At 38.7% G+C, this 20,714-nt stretch overlaps 1 pseudogene; it reads left to right on the top strand.

The window, feature by feature from the left end:
* Window positions 8,774-9,590, top strand: Gm5060 (predicted gene 5060; annotated as a pseudogene).
* Window positions 9,591-20,714: the final 11,124 nt, after the last annotated feature.

The raw sequence follows: 20,714 nt of genomic DNA, 5'->3' as shown, positions 1-20,714 counted from the left end.
CCAATTGCACTGTTTGTGTTTGCTCTGGGTCAGATACCCCAAGATTGTTCCTGGATTAATGACCTCATCTTGCCATCTCAAGGGTATAAGGAAGACTTGCAAATAGGGCAAGATAAAGTTAGTCTTAGAATTGTCATAGAAATAGGCAAACATAGTCTTCTCATGAAAAGACACAAAATTAATTATAATGCAGAATGTCCTCAAGAATGCAACAAGCAGACACCAAAACCCAAAAGTGAGAGATGGAATGACAGTGGTTGCAGCCTTCAGCTTGGATTTGTTTGAAATGGGTCAAGCAGTTTTGCTGGCTTCATGTCTCTCACTCTTTCCAGAAGATATAGCTGTGCCACCTCAGTTTAGATGTATTACCTTATGATAACCTTCTCTCCTGGGTTGGTGGATATTGATGATTTAAATTTACATTTTTCTCTACAGTTTTCATTTAATTGTCACAAGCGTGTTAATGTGGGCAATGACTGCCTGCTCAGCTGACTAAAAGCTGGCCAAGTTATTTTACCTTTACACTGCTCCATACAAAGGATCAACAGGTAGAAAGGAATAATCCACAAGCCAACTTTGTGAAACCCTTAATACAGTCATGGCTGTCTTCCTGAGTACTTTTGTTCACATTCTACAGCAGAGTGAGCTTCTGAGTGTGTGTTGTGTGGTGTATATATTTACTCCCCATGAATCCTGGTCTTTGAATGTCTTTTCCACAAACCCACTGAATTAGATACTTGATTAATTGCTGTAATAAAAAAAAAACTTGACATAAGCAGATCAAGATAGGAAAGGTTGTAGTTATGGAATTCCTGTGCAGGTATGCCCGTCAGAGTAAACATTTTTTTTTTAGGAATATCCTGTCAGGTTATTTGTCCAGAGGTATTGTCTAATTTATTGTGAGAATGGATAAAGTATGAGATCCAAAGAAAACGAGAAGAAAGGCAAAATATAAAGTGACAGTGGAAGAGAGAAGAAATCCAAACAGAGGTGTCAAGTACAGGTCCAAGAGAGGGAGAGCAAATGTGGCAGACTCCTGCCCAGTTTTGAAAGTACCCGAGATGTGATGGTTACTGACATAAAATCACTACTAGTGTTCTGAGCATGGGCAAAAGCAACAGTCCCCAATACTGAGAGACACAAAGGATGTGAATCTGTGCATCAAAAAATTCAAGTTGTATATTAACACTGAAAGACGGAAGCACCAGCTTCAGAAAATAAAATAAGAAGAAAAAAAACCACAGAATTTATCTAAACAGACACACTCAGTTCCCATCAACAGAATGAAAGGGACCCCAGAGTTCTCTTTAGGTATCAGAGTAATTGTGGCTTCTTAGAATGAATTGGGTAGAGTACCTTCTGTTTCTATTTTGTGGAATAGTTTTAGGAGACATGGATTAGGTCTTCTTTGAAGGTCTGATAGAATTATGCACTAAACTCATTTGGTCCTGGGATTCTTTTATTGTTGGGAGACAATTAATGTCTGTTTCTATTTTTTAGGGGTTATGGGATTGTTTAGGTCATTAATCTAATCCTGATTTAACTTTGGTACCTGGTATCAGTCTAGAGATTTTTCCATTTCATCCAGTTTTTTCTGTTTTGTTGAGTATAGCCTTTTGTAGTAGGATCTAATGATGTTTTGGATTTCCTCACATTCTTTTCTTATGTCTCCCTTCTCATTTCTGATTTTAAGATACTGTCCCTGTGCCCTCTAGTTAGTCTGGCTTAGGGTTTATCTATCTTGTTGACTCTCAAAGAACCAGCTCATGGTTTAGTTGATTCTTTGTATAGTTCTTTTTGTTTCTACTTGATTGACTTCCACCCTGAGTTTGCTTATTTCCTGCCATCTACTCCTGTTGGGTGAATTTTCTTCCTTTGTTCTAGAGCTTTTAGGTATGCTGTCAAGCTGCTAGTTTATGCTCTCTCTAGTTTCTTTTTGGAGGCACTCAGAGCTCTGAGTCTCCCTCTTAGGAATGCTTTTATTGTGTCCCTTAAGTTTGAGAATGTTGTGGCTTCATTTTCATTCAAGTCTAAAATGTCTTTAATTTATTTCTGTATTTCTTCCTTGACCAAGTTATAATACAGTTGAGTATTGTTCAGCTTCAATGTGAATGTTGGCTTTCTATTATTTATGTTGTTATAGAACATCAACCGTAGTCTGTGGTGATATGATAGAATGCTTGGGATAATTTCAATATTTTTGTATCTTTTGAGGCCTGTTTTGTGACCAATTATGTGGCAGATTTTAGAGAAGGTGCCATGAGGTGTTGAGTAAAGGTATTTCCTTTTTTTCTAGCATAAAATGTTTGGTAGATATCTCTTAAATCGATTTCTTTCACAACTTCTGTTAGTTTCAATGTGTCTCTGTTTAGTTTTTATTTCCAGCATATGTCCATTGATGAAAGTGGGCTGTTGAAGTCTCCCACTATTATTGTATGAGGTACAATATATGCTTTGAGGTTTACTATAGTTTCTTTAATGAATGTGGATGCCCTTGCATTTGGAGCAGAGATATTCAGAATTGAGATTTCATCTTGGAAGTTTTTACATGTTATATGTATGAAGTGCCCCTCCTTATTTTATTTTTGATAACTTTGTGTTGGAAGTCGATTTTATTTGATATGAGAATGGCTACCCCAGCTTGTTTCTTAGGACCATTTGCTTGGAAAATTGTTTTCCAGCCTTTTACCCTGAGGTAGTATCTTTATTTTTCCCTGAGGTGGGTTTCCTATAAGCAGCAAAAAGTTGGATCCTCTTCATGTAGCCAGTCTGATAGTTTATTTCTTTTTATTTAGAAATTGAGTCCATTGATATTAAGAAATATTATGGAAAAATAATTGTTGCTTCCTGTTATTTTGGTTGTTAGAGTTGGGATTCTGTTCTTGTGGGTGTTTTCTTTTAGGTTTGTTGAAGGATTACTTTCTAGCTTTTTCTAGAGCTTAGTTTCCATCCTTGTGTTGGTGTTTCCTATTATTGTCCTTTGAAGGGCTGGATTTTGGGGAAGATATTGTGTGAATTTGGTTTTGTCATGGAATACTTGGGTTTCTCCATCTACAGTAATTGAGAGTTTTGCTGGGTATGGCTTGGGCTGGTATTTGTGTTCTCTTAGGATCTGTATAACATCTGTCCAGGATCTTCTGGCTTTCATAGTCTCTGGTGAGAAGTCTGGTGTAATTCTAATAGGTCTGCATTCATTTATTATTTGACCTTTTTCCCTGACTGCTTTTAATATTCTATCTTTTTTAGTGCATTTGTTATTCTGATTATTATGTGTCAGGAGGCATTTCTTTTCTGGTCCAAACTATTTGGAGTTCTGTAGGCTTCCTGTATATTCATGGGTATCTCTTTCTTTAGGTTAGGGAAGTTTTCTTCTATAATTTTGTTGAAGATATTTACTGGACCTTCAAGTTGAAAAATCTTCATTCTCATCTACTCCTATTATCCGTAGGTTTGGTCTTCTCATTTTTCCCTGGATTTCCTGGATGTTTTCAGTTAGGATCTTTTTGCATGTTTCATTTTCCTTGATTATTGTGTCCATGTTCTCTATGGAATCTTCTGCACCTGAAATTCTCACTTCCTTCTCTTCTATTCTGCTGCTGATGCTTGCATCTATGGTTCCTAATTTCTTTCCTAGGATTTCTATCTCCAGAGTTGTTTCACTTTGGGTTTTGTTGTTGTTTCTACTTCCATGTTTAGATCTTGTATTTTTTTTTTCAATTCCATCAATGGTTTGGTTGTGTTTACCTGTAATTCTTTAAGGGTTTTTTTGTGTTTCATCTTTAAGTAAGTCTACCTGTTTAGCATTGTTTTCCTGTAATTCCTTGAGGGATATTTGTGTTTTCTCTTTAAGGGCTTCTACCTGTTTAGCCGTGTTCACCTGTACATCTTTAAGTAAGTTATTAATGCCCATCTTAAAATCCTCTACCAGCATCATGAGATATAATTTCAAATCTGAATCTTGCTTTTCAGGTGTGTTTGGGGGTATCCACGACTTGCTGTGTTGAGTGTACTGGGTTCTGATGATGCCCAGTGGTCCTGCTTTCTGTTAGTAAGATTCTTCCCTTTGCCTTTCACCATCTGGTAATCTCTGTTTTTAGATGTTCTAGCTGTCTCTGGCTGGAGCTTGTTCCTCCTGTGATTCTTTAGCTTCTGTCAGAACTCCTGGGAGACCAACTCTCTCCTGTGTCCCAGTGTTCAGAATACTCTCTGCGGGCAAGCTCTCCTCTTACATGGAAGGTGCACAGAAGTCTGGAGATCATATCCACCTCCTGATTCCTGGGGTCAGAGCCCTCCCTGGAGGCCAACTGTCCTCTGTCAGGGAAGGTGTCCAGGCGTCTGGATCTCAGCTATGTCTCCTGACTGAGGATGAAGACCGGAAGGGACCCTGTCCAAGAAGCTCTGTTGCTTCTGCTCTCCACGTGCTCTCCTGCTTATTATGGTCTCAGTGATCCCAAGATTCTGGGTGTGCTAGGGCCTGCCTTTGTCCTTTGACCTTATTGCTGCTAGCACAAGCCCTTTTGGGTTTTTTGGAACTGATGTGTTCCACTCACCAGTGATCTCAAGGACCTGGCTGTGCTAGGGTGCATGCAGCATAGAGAGTACCCTGGGGTCCTTAGGGCCCTCCACAAATATTGAGTTGAAGATGGAGCAGGGGTGGCACCTTCCAGAACAACCCCCACCTGCTGCTTGGGCAGCTCTCCTTTGTCCCCATTCCTGCTAGCACAAGACCCTCTTGGATTTTTGGAACTAAAGGTGTGTTCCACTTACCAATTATATCAAGGACCTGGCTGTGCTAGGGTGTCTGCAGTGTGGAGAATCCTCTGGGGACTTTATGGCCCTCTAATGAGATCACACAGAAGATCTGTTTTGATATTTTTAATTAAGGATCTGGTTCTCAACAGCTGGGGCTGAAGAATCAGCTATGATTAAGAGCACAGCATCATTGAGGCTAAATCTTCTCTGAAATGTTTCCTCAGGGTCAGCTATAGTATAGATGGGGCCAATTGTACGGCAGGGCCATGCATATGGTGACTCATTTAAATTTTTTCATATGTGCACATAATGTAGAAATCTTCTAAAGTAGTAGGTTTTCAGATGACTTTTCAAAAGGCCTTTTGTGTTAGCTATCCCCTCTTCATATTACCTCCATTATGATACTTTTCCATCTCCTGCCCCATTCAATCTTCCTGTTGTAATTTCCCCTTTATCTCTCTTTAACACTATATTCTATTCTTGAGAGAGCCTGTCTTCCCTCTTAGCCCTTTAATTGGTACATATCCTCTTGTGTCATTTCAGTTGTAGTACATAGCAAAAGCATTAAATTTAACTTCTTCATAAAACAAAAACAATGCAATACATATCTTTTGGGGTCTTAGTTACCTAACTCAGGGTGATTTATTTTAGTTCTATCCATTGACCTGCAAATTCCATAATTTTATTTTTTCTCAGTAGCTGAATAGTACTCCAACATGGAAATTGTGCATATTTTCATTATCCATTCATTAGTTTATATACATCTAGGGTTTTTCCAATGCCTGGCTGTGATAAATAGAGCAGATGAACAAGAATCTCTCTGGCAATATGTAGAGTCATTTTGATATATGCCCAAGAGTGATAAACCTGGATCTTGGGGTAGATTAATTCTCAGCTTCCTGTGAAACATTTGTACTGTTTTCCATTGTGGCTAGATCAGTTTGCACTTCCACAAGTAATGAATGAGTGTTCCTGTTGAGCTACACTCTCTTCAGCATGAACTGTTACTTCTTTTATTGATCTTTGCCATTCTGACAAGTTTAGATGATATCTCAAAGTAGTATTAAATTGTGCTTCCCTGATGGCTAAGGATATAGAACAATTTTAAATGTTTTTCAACAATTTGGTTTTTAGATATTAAGTAATGTCTGGTTAGTTTAACATACATAGTAAAGAGTTTAGTAACAACACATTTTAAAATTTGGCTATTTCTTTTCTTGATGCTCCATATTTTTGGTCCCTTATACATAAATAGAAATTTTTTATTAGATTGTCTATTGTGGAGCATTATTATGCCATATAGGTGATATATATATATATATATATATATATATATATATATATATATGAATGCATATTTTTCTTTTTATTGCATAATTTATTTTATATAATATATTCTGATAATAGTTTTCCTTATTCCAACTCTGACTAAATCTTCTGTACCTCAATACCCACACAACTCCATTTGTTTTCTTTGTCTGTAAAACAAAATCAAGTAACCAATCTAAAAGCAATCACAACAAAAAAGTAAGAAAAAAACATAGAAAACAAATACAGCACATCAAAATCCATATAAACAACAAAATCTGAAACAAAAATATACAAGCAAAAGAGATGTTGCATACACACATAACACACACACACACACACACACACACACACACACACACACACACACACACACCAAATAAAGAAATATGAAACAAAATGTCTATATAAACATCTTTTGAATTTTTTATTGGCTGTCTACTGCTAGGTGCAGGGGTCTACACTTAAGATTAATATACCCATGGAGAATCTACTGGAGAAAACTAGGTTTTTCTTTGAAAGTACATGACAGCTGCACATAGTTTCTTGGTATACGTGTTAGCCCTTATCCACATTCCCTTCTCTGTTACTCCAATTAGCTTGAATCTGTGTTAGTCCTGTGTATACTGCCATTATTTGTAGTTCATTTGTGTATCAATCCTGTTGTGTTTGGAAGACAATGTTTTCTTGGATATTTCCTTCCACTCTGACTCTTAGAGTCTATCTGCCTCTTTTTACACATTGCTATCTGAGCCTTTCTGGGAGGAGTTTGATGAAGACATCCTATTGTGTTCCAATGTTGTTCATTCTCTGCACACTGTACAATTATGAATTTCTGTACTAATTCCCATCTCCTGTAAGGAAAATCTTCTCTGATAATACTTAAGCTAGGCATTCACTTTTTGGGCATAGCAGAATGTAGTTAGGAATAATTTTGTTGCTAGATTATTTTAGTTGAATAATAGTTCACAGATGTTCCTAGTCCTATGTACTAAATAGTCTCAGGTTCTTTACCACCTGAGTACTTGTAATTCATGGGCACTATCTCAAAGTGTGGGCTTTAATTTCAATCTGAGAATGGCTAGTTACTCCCACAAATTTGGGGGAACTATATTTTACTAGTATATCTTACATTAAGTTCATCATTAATGGTGTCAGGGTTTGCAGCTGGGATGGTAGTACCTTTCTCCTTTGGTAGCATGCAGAGTACCTTCCAGTACCATTAACATTTATCGGTAGGCGTGAGGGCTCTAGATAGGCATCAGTTGGAATTTTTCATATTCAATTGTATCTTGCTATGTTCAGCAATAGTTCCTTAACATCAGTTTGTGGAGAGTAACATACTGCCTTAACAAGAGCCTAAGATGTTTGAAGGATTCCATGGGGACCCCTTTGGTGAAGTTAACTAAGTACAACCCTTTCCTAACACTGGGGATTTCATTTGTTGACAAAATCTGCCTGGTTTTGGCATTGTCTCCACAGTGATTTGGTTGCTAAATTTAATTTTTGACATGTTTATATTTTAAGATTCATTAATAGTGGGTTTCCATATGACTATCAAATGGTTATCCATATAAACTGGCTCTCTCCATCTTTCTAACCTTCCACTTTATCTTCCCTTCCACATTTAATCCTCACAGTCTATTTTAACATGTCTCTCCTTAATTATATATTTTATTTCAACTTCTTTTGAGGTCTTCTCCTCCACCAAAGTCACTTCCTCTATACCTAACGGTTGTGATTATATGAATTATAGCATGCCTATTAAAGGATTAACAGCTAAAATTAATATATAGTACACCACTCATAACATTTCTCTTTTGGTGGGTTGTCTCACACAGAAGAGTTTTCTTAGTCTTACTTATTTACCTGAAAAAATATTGGGGGGGGGGGGCGTTTCAAGACAGTGTTTCTCTGCATAGCCCTGGCTGTCCTGGAACTCACTTTGTAGACCAGGCTGGCCTCGAACTTAGTAATCTGCCTGCCTCTGCCTCCCGGGTTCTGGGATTAAAGAAGTGCGCCACCACGTATGGCACCTGAAAATATTATAATAATATTTTTTAAATAAAATTATTGGTTATTTTATTTATTTACATTTTAAATTCTATCCCCCTTCTCAGTTTCCCTCTGCAACCTCCCCTATCCCACCTCCTCCTTCCTGATCCCATGAGTGTGTTCCCCCACCCACCCACCCACTGCTACCTCACCACCCTAGCATTATCCTATGCTGGGGAAGCTTTCACAGAACCAAGCCCCCCCCCATTGTTGCCAGATAAGTCCATCCTCTGCTACATATTCATCTGGAGCCATGGGTTCCTCCATGTGTGCTTTTAGGGATTCAAACCAGGCAACTGAGTCCAAGTCAGAGACAGTAAATGCTGCTCCTATTCTTGGAAGACCCATATGAATATCAAGCAGCATATCTGCTACCAACGTATAGGAGACCTAGGTCCACACCCTGCATAATCTAATCAATGGTTTGTGGTTCAGTCTCTGTGAACCTTCATGAACACAGGTTAGTTGTTAGTTTCTCCTTGTGGTGTCCTTGACTCCTCTGTTTTCCTCAATTCTTCCCATATTTGTCCATATGACTCACTTATCTCTGCTTAATGTTTAGCTGTGAGTCTCTGCATCTGTTTCCATCAGCTGCTATGTGAAGCCTCTCATATCACAGTTGTCCTAGGCTTCTCTCTGCAAGTATGGCAATGAATCAAGACTAGCGAACAATACAGTCAGGATGGCTAAAGGTGACCCCAAGAAACCAAAGGGCAAGATGTTTGCTTATGCCTTCTTCATGCAGACATGCAGGAATGAACTTAAGAAGAAAAACCCAGAGGTTCCAGTCAATTTTGCGAAGTTTTTTAAGAAGTGCTCTGAGATGTGGAAGACCATGTCTAGCAAAGAGAAATCAAAGTTTGATGAAATAGCAAAGGCAGATAAAGTATGCTATGATCGGGAGATGAAAGATTATAGACCAGCGAAAGGAGGCAAGAAGAAGAACCCAAATGTGCCCAAAAGACCTCATTCTGGATTTTTCTTATTCTTCTCTGAATTCTGCCCCAAGATCAAATCCACAAACCCTGGCATCTCCATTGGAGATGTGGCAAAAAGATGGGTGAGATGTGGAATAACTTAAGTGAGAGTGAAAAGCAGCCTTACATTACCAAGGCAGGAAACCTGAAGGAGAAGTATGAGAAGGATGTTGCTGACTATACGTCTAAAGGGAAGTTTGATGGTGCCAAGGGTCCTGCTAAATTTGCCCAGGAAAAGGTGGAAGAAATGGAAGATGAGGAGAAAGCGGAATAAGAGGAGGAGGAAGAAGAGGAAGATGAATAAAAACTCTGTCTCCTTGTGAATATCTTAGATTAGGAGAGCGCTGTGATTGAGACATCTCTTATTTGAGTCACGCCTATTGCCCCTGTTAGGTTTATTACAAAATTTGATCATGATCATATTGTAGTATCTCAAAGTGTCAGTGGTTTACTTGAAGTGGCTGTGGGTGTCCAGAATACCCTGAAACTGTATCAAAGTTTAACATAGCTCCAAACATTTTTAAAATGAAAAGGCACTTTCGTGTCCTCCTCATTCAGTGCACTTTGCTGTTGGTGTGACGAAGCATTTGAAGATGTTTCTGGCATTTTGTTCTCAACTTGTAAGGTAGTGTTAACTATAAGGTTATTGGCTAGAAATCCTGACTTGTCAACTGTACATATCTATAGTTTGTAAAGAGAACAAAACAACCCAGACAGATCCTTGATTCTCCTTGTTTGGCATGGAGGCTGTGAGGGGAAGATGCCTTTTGCGGGGTGCATAGCTCAGGTTGTGCACTGTGAGGCTGGACCTGTTGATAGTGTGGTAGCCATCTATTTAGCTTCAGGTTGTCTTGTTTTAGTATATAGTAGCATAGAATTCTGCTGACAATCTTAGTTGTGGAAAGGGGGGAGGGGTCAGCTGGCATGAGAAGTTTTTGGAGCTTTTTCTTTACTTAAGTGCAGTAGATTTTAAACTTTTTAAAGAAACTGTAGAACTCATCATTGTCAGCAAAGTAAATAAATACTGAATTAATGGAAGTTCAAGAACCCTCTGGACCTAAACACAATTTGCAACATTCCATTATTTTTTGTATGTTTAGAATGCTGAAAGGTTTTTGAAGTTAAATAAATAGTATTACATTTTAAAACAAAAGTATGGCAATATATCATTAATAGTGTCAGAGGTTCAATCTCTGCCATGTGATGGGTCTGGAGTAAGGCCAGTCTTTGTTTGGCCTTTCCCTCATTCTGTGTTCTATCTTTATCGCTGCATATCATGTAAACAGGACAATTTTGGCATCAAAGATTTTGTGGATAGGTAAGTGTCCCCTTTTCTCCACTGTTAAGTTCTGGGTGGCTATAAGAGGTGGCCACTCCATATCCACTGCAGCTAGGAGTTTCAACTAGGGTCATCTCCATATTCTCCCAGGAGCCTCCCCAATTCCAGGTCTTCAGCATGTCCCAGAGATGTCCCTGCACTCTTCCCTTGTCCCTCAAGGCCTCTCATCTACCGCTTTAATCTTCCCATTCCTGGTCTCCACTCCAATTCCCCTCCTCAGTCCCTCTCACACTCAGTTCCCTCTCTCCATCCACTTTCCATGTATATTTTATTGTTCCTTCTGAGTGAGACTGAAGAATCCTCCCCATGGCCCTACTTGGTACTTAGAATCTTTGGGTCTGTGGATTGTAACATGGTTATCTTTTACTCTATGGCTAATATTCATTCATAGGTGCATACATATAATGCATGTCTTCCTGTGTCTGAGTAACCACACTCAGAAAGATATTTTCCTGCCACAGACCACCCCAGTTGGGTATGGGGGTCCCTGGAATAAGGATCCTTGAAGCTAGGTAGATAACGATTCAGCAGTGACAAACAGAAACAAACACAGAGACAGTTTGAATCTGAGTGCATTTTGCAACTCTCAAGCAGGGGATTTTATCCATTAAAAAACAAATGTCACATCTCTTATAAACCAATCCAGTGAAACAATCACAGATAACAATAAAAATCATTTGGTACAGTAAAGCACAAAAATCATCCAAGCATTACAACTCTGGAACTATGTATTCAGTGAACCACAAACAACAGGTAACATCATTATAAACCACCAAAATGTATCAATTCTAAAAGGATGTATTCAGTGGAGGAGGTCATCCAAGGCTAGTGTCATATTTCCCTGAGCAGGTTAATCAGTCTTTATTGGTCAGTGCTCTTAATTGCAGAACTAACTTTCCAGCCCCATGGTTAATTATTATTTAACATCTAGTGTCTGATGTTCTATAAATCTTCAGTGTATGAAGTTAAACTATTTTTATTCTTTCTAATTAAGACTTTACCATATACCAAAATCCACCTCCGATGACACACGTGTAGTCGTATGAAATTTTATTGTTGGGAAAGTTTTTTTTATCATAATAGTTTTGTAAATAATTTAGAAAGTAAAGTGTAGGTTTCCCTGGGGATAAGGTCATGTTAGTGAGAAAGCAAAACTGATAGATTCCCATGAGAACTGTGGCTCAATATTTTTTCAATGGCAAAGAGTTCTACAACCAGTTCCAGGAGGCTTCCCACTTTTGTGGTCAATTGCCACAGTCTGTAGCACTTGTCACAACAGATACTACTGGAGGTGGTGTGGTATTTTCCTTTCTTCTCAACTTATTTATTTATTTATTTATTTATTTATTTATTTATTTATTTATTTTTTATTTATTTACTTTTTCATTAATTTATGTATTTATTTATTTTATATACAGTTCACGACCTTCAATATTCCTAACCAAGTTCCTCCCCAAACCCCTTCTATTTTTTTGAAAGGGTAGGGGCCCTTGGTATCCTTCCACCCTGGTATATCAAGCCTCTCCAGTGGTAGGGTCATCCTCTACCCCTGAGGGCAGACATGACAACCCAGTTGGGGAAAGGATTCCATATACAGGCAACAGTTTAAGGAGAACCCCTACTCCAATTGTTGGAGCACCCACATAAAGATTGAACTGCACATCTACTACATATCTTCTGGGTCCTCTGTTCAGTTCACATATGCTCTTTGGTTGGTGGCTTAGCTCTCTGACAGTCCCCAAGGTTCAAGGTTAGTTGACTCTGTTTTCCTGTGGAGTTTCTATCCCCTTCAGGGCCTAGAATACTTCCACACCTCTTACATAAGAGTCCCTGAGCTATGTACATTGTTTGTGTATGGGTCTTTACCTTTGATTTGGTCAGCTGCTGATTGAGAGCTCTCAGAGGACAGTTATGCTAGACTTCCATCTGCAAGCATGACAGAGTATCATAATAGTGACATAATAGTGTCAAGACCTGGTGCTTCCTCACGGAAAGGGGCTCAAATTGGTTTGGTTATTGGTTCGCCATTCTTACAATCTCTTCTCTATATTTGTACTTGCATTTCTTTTAGACAGGACAAATTTTGGATTGAAAGTTCTGTGGGTGGGTTGCTGTTCTTATTCCTCCACTGGGTGTTGTCACCAGGAGGTGACCAGTTCAGGTTCTATATCCCATTACTATGCATCTGAGCTATGGTCACCTGGATTTAGTACAAGGAGACTCCCCTCCCCCAGGTCTCTGGCAATTCTAGAGGTTACCCTGTCCCCCAACCCCTGGCAGCTACAGATTTCAATTCATTCTCCTTTCCCACTTTCCATGTCTTCTCTCATTCTCCTTACCTGATACTAACCCCACTGTTCCCTCATATCCATTTTTCCACTCAGTTTTGTCTCTCCACCTTCCTCCTATGAATATTTTATTACCCCTTCTAAGTGAGGTTCAAGCATCCTAGCTTGGGACCTCCCTTTATATGGATTTGTTGGGTCTGTGGATTGTAGCATGGTTATCCTGTACATTATAGCTAATATCTACATATAAGTGAGTACATATCATGCATCTAATTTTTTATCTTTGTTCCCTCACTCAAGATGATATTTTCTATTTTGTTCTATCAATTTTCCCACAAAATCTGTGATAATTTTGTCTTTAATGCCTGTATAGTATTCCATTGTGAAAATGAACCACATATTCTCTATCCATGCTTCACTTAAGGGACATTGAGGTAGTTTCCATTTTCTGGCTATTACTAGTAGACTTTCTGTGAACATAGTGGTGCATGTATCCTTGTAATATGGTAGACGATATTCATGCCCACAAGCTATATAGCTGGGTCTTCATTTGTCTCTTTTCCAATTTTCTGCTAGATTGATTTCCAGAGTGGTTGTACCAATTTGCAGTTCTACCAATAATGGAGAAGTGTTCCACATTCTCCTCATTCTCACCAGTATGTGCTGTCACTTGAGCTTTTCATCTTACAGATTGACATAAGCCAGAATCTCTGGGTTGTGTGCATAACATTTTTCTGATGACTAAGGCTCTTAAACATTTCCTTACTTGCTTCTCAGCCATTCAGGATTGCTCTGTTGACAATTCGACTTAGCTCTATACCCCATTTTATATTGGGTTATTGGGTGTACTGTAGTCTGGCTTATTAAGTTCTTTATATCTTTTGGATATTACCTTGCTGGCAAATATAGAGTTAGTAAAGATATTTTCTCTCTCTTTTTTTCTATTATATATTTTCTTTATTTACATTTCAAATGTTATCTCCTTTTCTAGTTTCGCATCTGAAAATCCTCTATCCTTTTCCCACTTCCCCTGCTCCCCAACTTACCCACTCCTACTTCCTGACAAGGCATTCCCCTATACTGGGTCATATATCTTTCACAGGACCAAGGACCTTTCCTCCCATTGATGACCAACTAGGCCATCCTCTACTACATACGCAGCTAGAGCCACAAGTCCCTCCCTTTGACTCCTTTGATTGGTGCTTTAGTTCCAGGGAGCTCTAGTGTTACTGGTTAGTTCATATTGTTGTTCCTCCTAGAGGGCTGCAAACCCATTCAGCTTCTTGGGTACTTTCTCTAGCTCTTTCATTGGGGACCCTGTGCTCTGTCTAATGGATGACTGTGAGCATCCACATCTATATTAGTCAGGCATTGGCAGAGCCTATCAGGAGACAGGTATACCAGGCTTTTGTCAGCAAGTTCTTGTTGGCACCTGCAATAGTATACGAGTTTGGTGGTTGTTTCTGGGATGGATCCCGGGGTAGGGAAGTTTCTGGAAGGTCATTCCTTCAGTAGTGACTCCAAATTTTGTCTCTGTAACTCCTTTCATGGGTATTTTGTTTTCCCTTCTAAGAAATATCGAAGTGTCCACACTTTGGTATTCCTTCTTGAGTTACATATATGGTATGCAAATTGGATCTTGGGTATTCTGAGCTTCTAGGCTAATATCCACTTATCAGGGAGTGCATACCATGTGTGTTCTTTTGTGATTGGGTTACCTCCCTTAGGATGATATCTTCCAGATCCATCCACTTATCTAATAATTTTATTAATTCATTATTTTTAATAGCTGGGTAGAACTCCATTGTTAAAATGTACCAAACTTTCTGTATCCATTACTCTGTTTAGCGACATCTGGGTTCATTCAAGCTTCTTGATATTATATATAAGGCTGCTATGAACATAGTGGACCATATGACCTTATTACAAGTTGGAACATTTTCTAGGTATGTGTCTAGGAGTGTTATTGCTGGATCTTCTGATAGAACAATGTCCAATTTTCTGAGGAAGCACCAAAATGATTTCCAGAGTGGTTGTACAAGCTTGCAATCCCACCAGCAATGGAGGAGTGTTCTTCTTCATCCACATCCTTTCCAGTATCTGCTGTCACTTGAGTTTTTGAACTTAGCCATTCTCACTGGTGTTAGGTGGAATCTCAGGGTTGTTTGGATTTGTATTTCCCTGATGAATAAGAAAGTTGAACATTTTAGGTGCTTCTAAGTCATTCAGTGTTCCTCACTTGAGAATTCTTTGTTTAGGTCTGAACCCCCTTTTTAATAGGGTTATTTGGTTTTCTGCAGTCCATCTTCCTGAGTTCTGTATATATATTGGATATTAGTCCCCTATCAGATTTGGGATTGATTTTTCCCAATCTGTTGGTGGCCTGTCTGTCTTTCTGACAGTGTCCTTTGCCTTACAGAAGCTTTGCAATTTTTTAAAGTCCCCTTTGTTGATTTTGATCTTACAGACAATCCGTTGATGTTCTGTTCAGGAATTTTTCCCCTGTGCCCATATCTTCGAGGCTTTTCCCCACTTTCTCCTCTATTAATTTCAGTGTCTCTGGTCTTATGTGGAGGTCTTTGATCCACTTAGACTTCAGCTTTGTACAAGGAGATAGGAATGGATCAATTCATATTCTTCTACATGATAACCGCCAATTGTGTTGGACCATTTTTTCAAAATCCTGTCTTGTTTCCACTGGATGGTTTTAGCTCCCTTGTCAAACATCAGGTGACCATAGGTGTGTGGATTCATTTCTGGGTCTTCAATTCTATTCCATTGACCTACCTGTCTCTCACTGTACCAGTACCATGCAGTTTTTATCACTATTGCTCTGTAGTAAATCTTAATATCAGGTAAGGTAATTCCATCAGAGGTTCTTTTATTGTTGAGAATAGTTTTTGCTATCCTCGGTTTTTTATTATTCAAGATGAATTTGCAAATTGCCCTCTCTATATCAGTGAAGAATTGACATGGAATTTCGATGGGGATTGAATTGAATCTGTAGATTGCTTTTGGCAGGATAGACATTTTTACTATATTAATCCTGCCAATCCATGAGCATGGAAGATCTTTCCATCTTCTTAGATCTTCTTCAATTTCTTTCTTCAAGAGACTTGAAGTTCTTTTCATACAGATCTTTCACTTCCTTAGTTAGAGTCACACCAAGGTATTTTATATTATTTGTGACTATTGTGAAGGGTGTTGTTTCCCTAATTTCATTCTCAGTCCACTTATCCTTTGTGCAGAGAAAGACCATTGATTTGAGACAATTTTATATCCAGTTACTGCACTGAAGCTGTTTATCAGGTTTAGGAGTTCTCTGGTGGAATTTTTAGGGTCACTTGTATATACTATCATATCGTCTGCAAATAGTGATATTTTGACTTTTTCCTTTCCAATTTGTATCCCCTTGACCACCTTTTGTTGTACAATTGCTTTGGCTAGAACTTCAAGTACTATGTTGATTAGGTAGGGAGAAAGTGAGCAGCCTTGTCTAGTCCCTGATTTTAGTGGGATTGCTTAGAGTTTCTCTCCATTTAGTTTGATGTTGGCTACTGGTTTGTTCTATATTGCTTTTATTATGTTCATGTATGGGCCTTGAATCACTAATCTTTCCATGTCTTTTACCATGAATGGGTGTTGGATTTTGTCAAATTCTTTCTCAGCATCTAACGAGATGATCATGTGGTTTTTGTCTCTGAATTAGTTTATATAGTGGATTACGTTGATGGATTTCTGAATATGAAACTGTCCTTCGATCCCTGGGATGAAGCCTACTTGATCATACTGGATGATCATTTTAATGTGCTCTTGGTTTCAGTTTGTGAGGATTTTATTGAGTAGTTTTGCATATATATTCATCAAGGAAATTGGATTGAAGTTCTCTTTCTTTGTTGGGTCTTTGAGTGATTAGGTATCAGTATTTATAGCTTCATATAATGAATTTAGTAGAGTACCTTCTGTTTCTATTTTGTGGAATAGTTTGTAGAAAACTGCAATTAGGTCTTCTTTGAAGGCCTGATAGAACTAGACACTATACCCATTTGATCCTGGGCTTTTTTTTGGGGGGCGGGGGTTGGGATACTAGTAATGATTGCTTGTATTTCTTTAGGGGAAATGGGACTGTTAAGATCATTAATTTGATCATCTTTTAATTTTGATACCTGGTATCTGTCTAGGAAATTGTCCATTTCATACAGGTTTTCCAGGTTTGTTTTGTTTTTTTCTTTTTTTTTATTATTAGGTATTTTCCTCGTTTACATTTTCAATGCTATCCCAAAGGTCCCCAATACCCACCTACCCCCAATCCCCTACCCACCCACTCCACCTTTTTGGCCCTGGCGTTCCCCTGTACTGGGACATATAAAGTTTGCATGTCCAATGGGCCTCTCTTTGCAGTGATGGCCGACTAGATCATCTTTTGATACATATGCAGATAAAGACAAGAGCTCCCAGGTACTGGTTAGTTCATATTGTTGTTCCACCTATAGGGTTGCAGTTTCCTTTAGCTCCTTGGGTAATTTCTCTAGCTCCTCCATTGGGGGCCGAGTGACCCATCAAATAGCTGACTGTGATCATCCACTTCTGTGTTTGCTAGGCCCCGGCATAGTCTCACAAGAGAGAGCTATATCTGGGAACTTTCAGCAAAATCTTGTTAGTGTATGCAATGGTGTCAGCATTTGGAAGCTGATTATGGGATGGATCCCTGCATATGGCAATCACTAGATGGTCCATCCTTTCGTCACAGCTCCAAATTTTGTCTCTGTAACTCCTTCCATGGGTGTTTTGTTCCCATTTCTAAGAAAGGGTAGAATGTCCACACTTTGGTCTTCGTTCTTCTTGAATTTCATGCGTTTGGCAAGTTGTATCTTATATCTTGGGTATCCTAAATTTCTGGGCTAATATCCACTTATCAGTGAGTACATGTTGTGTGAGTTCCTTTGTGATTGGGTTACTTCACTCAGGATGATACCCTCCAGGTCCATCCATTTGCCTAGGAATTTCATAAATTCATTTTTTAATAGCTGAGTAGTATTCCATTGTGTAAATGTACCACATTTTCTGTATCCATTCCTCTGTTGAGGGGTATCTGGGTTCGTTCCAGCTTCTGGCTATTATAAACAAGGCTGATATGAACATAGTGGAGCATGTGTTCTTCTTACCGGTTGGGACATCTTCTGGATATATGCCCAGGAGAGGTATTGCGGGATCCTCCGGTAGTACTATGTCCAATTTTCTGAGGAACCACCAGACTGATTTCCAGAGTGGTTGTACAAGCTTGCAATCCCACCAACAATGGAGGAGTGTTCCCCTTTCTCCACATCCTCGCCAGCATCTGCTGTTACATGAGTTTTTGATCTTAGCCATTCTGACTGGTGTGAGGTGGAATCTCAGGGTAGTTCTGATTTGCATTTCCCTGATGATTAAGGATGTTGAACATTTTTTCAGGTGCTTCTCTGCCATTCGGTATTCCTCAGGTGAGAATTCTTTGTTCAGCTCTGAGCCCCATTTTATAATGGGGTTATTTGATTTTCTGGAGTCCACCTTCTTGAGTTCTTTATATATATTGGATATTAGTCCCCTATCTGATTTGGCATAGGTAAAGATCCTTTCCCAATCTGTTGGTGGCCTTTTTGTCTTATTGATGGTGTCTTTTGCTTTGCAGAAGCTTTGCAATTTTATGAGGTCCCATTTATCGATTCTTGCTCTTACAGCACAAGCCATTGCTGTTCTACTCAGGAATTTTCCCCTGTACCCATATCTTTGAGGCTTTTCCCTACTTTCTCCTCTATAAGTTTCAGTGTCTCTGGTTTTATGTGGAGTTCCTTAATCCACTTAGATTTGACCTTAGTACAAGGAAATAGAAATGGATCAATTCGCATTCTTCTACATGATAACCGCCAGTTGTGCCAGCACCATTTGTCGAAAATGCTGTCTTTTTTCCACTGGATGGTTTTAACTCCCTTGTCAAAGATCAAGTAACCATAGGTGTGTGGATTCATCTCTGGGTCTGCGATTCTGTTCCATTGGTCTACTTGTCTGTCACTATACCAGTACCATGCAGTTTTGATCACAATTGCTCTGTATTACAGTTTTAGGTCCGGCATGGTGATTCCACCAGAAGTTCTTTTATTCTTGAGAAGAGTTTTTGCTATCCTCGGTTTTTTGTTATTCCAGATGAATCTGCCGATTGCCGTTTCTAATTCGTTAAAGAATTGAGTTGGAATTTTGATGGGGATTGCATAGAATCTGTAGATTGCTTTTGGCAAGATAGCCATTTTTCAATGTTGATCCTGCCAATCCATGAGCATGGGAGATCTTTCCATCTTCTGAGATCTTCTTTAATTTCTTTCTTTAGAGACTTGAAGTTCTTATCATACAGATCTTTCACTTCCTTAGTTAGAATCACGCCAAGGTATTTTATATTATTTGTGACTATTGAGAAGGGTGTTGTTTCCCTAATTTCTTTCTCAGCCTGTTTATCCTTTGTGTACAGAAACGTCATTGACTGGTTTGAGTTAATTTTATATCCAGCTACTTCATTGAAGCTGTTTATCAGGCTTTGGAGTTCTCTGGTGGAATTTTTAGGGTCACTTATATATACTATCATATCATCTGCAAAAAGTTATATTTTGACTTCTTCCTTTCCAATTTGTATCCCCTTGATCTCCTTTTGTTGTCTAATTGCTCTGGCTAGGACTTCAAGTACAATGTTGAATAGGTCGGGCGAGAGTGGACAGCCTTGTCTAGTCCCTGATTTTAGTGGGATTGCTTCCAGCTTCTCACCATTTACTTTGATGTTGGCTATTGGTTTGCTGTAGATTGCTTTTATCATGTTTAGGTATTGGCCTTGAATTCATGATCTTTCCACGACTTTTATCATGAATGGGTGTTGGATTTTGTCAAATGCTTTCTCAGCATCTAACGAGATGATCATGTGGTTTTTGTCTTTGAGTTTGTTTATATACTGGATTACATTGATGGATTTCCATATATTGAACCATCCCTGCATCCCTGGGATGAAACCTACTTGGTCAGGATGCATGATTGTTTTGATGTGTTCTTGGATTCGGTTAGCAAGAACTTTATTGAGGATTTTTGCATCGATATTCATAAGGGAAATTGGTCTGAAGTTCTCTATCTTTGTTGGGTCTTTTCATGGTTTAGGTATCAGAGTAATTGTGGCTTCATAGAATGAGTTGGGTAGTGTACCTTCCGTTTCGATTTTGTGGAATATTTTGTGAAGAACTGGAATTAGGTCTTCTTTGAAGGTCTGATAGAACTCTGTACTAAACCCATCTGGTCCTGGGCTGTTTTTGGCTGGGAGACTATTAATGACTGATTCTATTTCTTTAGGGGATATAGGACTGTTGAGATCATTAACCTGATCTTGATTTAGCTTTGGTACCTGGTATCTGTCTAGAAACTTGTCCATTTCATCCAGGTTTTCCAGTTTTGTTGAATATAGCCTTTTGTAGAAGGATCTGATGGTGTTTTGGATTTCTTCAGGATCTGTTGTTATGTCTCCCTTTTCATTCTGATTTTGTTAATTAGGATGTTTTCCCTGTGCCCTCTAGTGAGTCTGGCTAAGGGTTTATCTACCTTTTTCCCTTACTGCTTTTAGTATTCTATCTTTATTTAGTGCATTTGATGTTCTGATTTTTATGTGTCGGGGGAATTTCTTTTCTGGTCCAGTCTATTTGGAGTTCTGTAGGTTTCTTGTATGTTCATGGGTATCTCTTTCTTTAGATTTGGGAAGTTTTCTTCAATAATTTTGTTGAAGATGTTTGATGGTACTTTGAGTTGAAAATCTTCATTCTCATCCACTCCTATTATCCGTAGGTTTGGTCTTCTCATTGTGTCCTGGATTTCCTGAATGTTTTGAGTTAGGATCTTTTTGCATTTTCCATTTTCTTTGATTGTTGTGCCGATGTTCTCTATGGAATCTTCTGCACCTGAGATTCTCTCTTCCATCTCTTGTATTCTGTTGCT

Source organism: Mus musculus, chromosome X (genome assembly GCF_000001635.26).
Source record: "Mus musculus strain C57BL/6J chromosome X, GRCm38.p6 C57BL/6J".
NCBI classification, from domain to species: domain Eukaryota; kingdom Metazoa; phylum Chordata; class Mammalia; order Rodentia; family Muridae; genus Mus; species Mus musculus.
The sequence above is the reverse complement of the archived record's forward strand: the minus strand, read 5'-3'. Positions and strand labels throughout refer to the sequence as shown.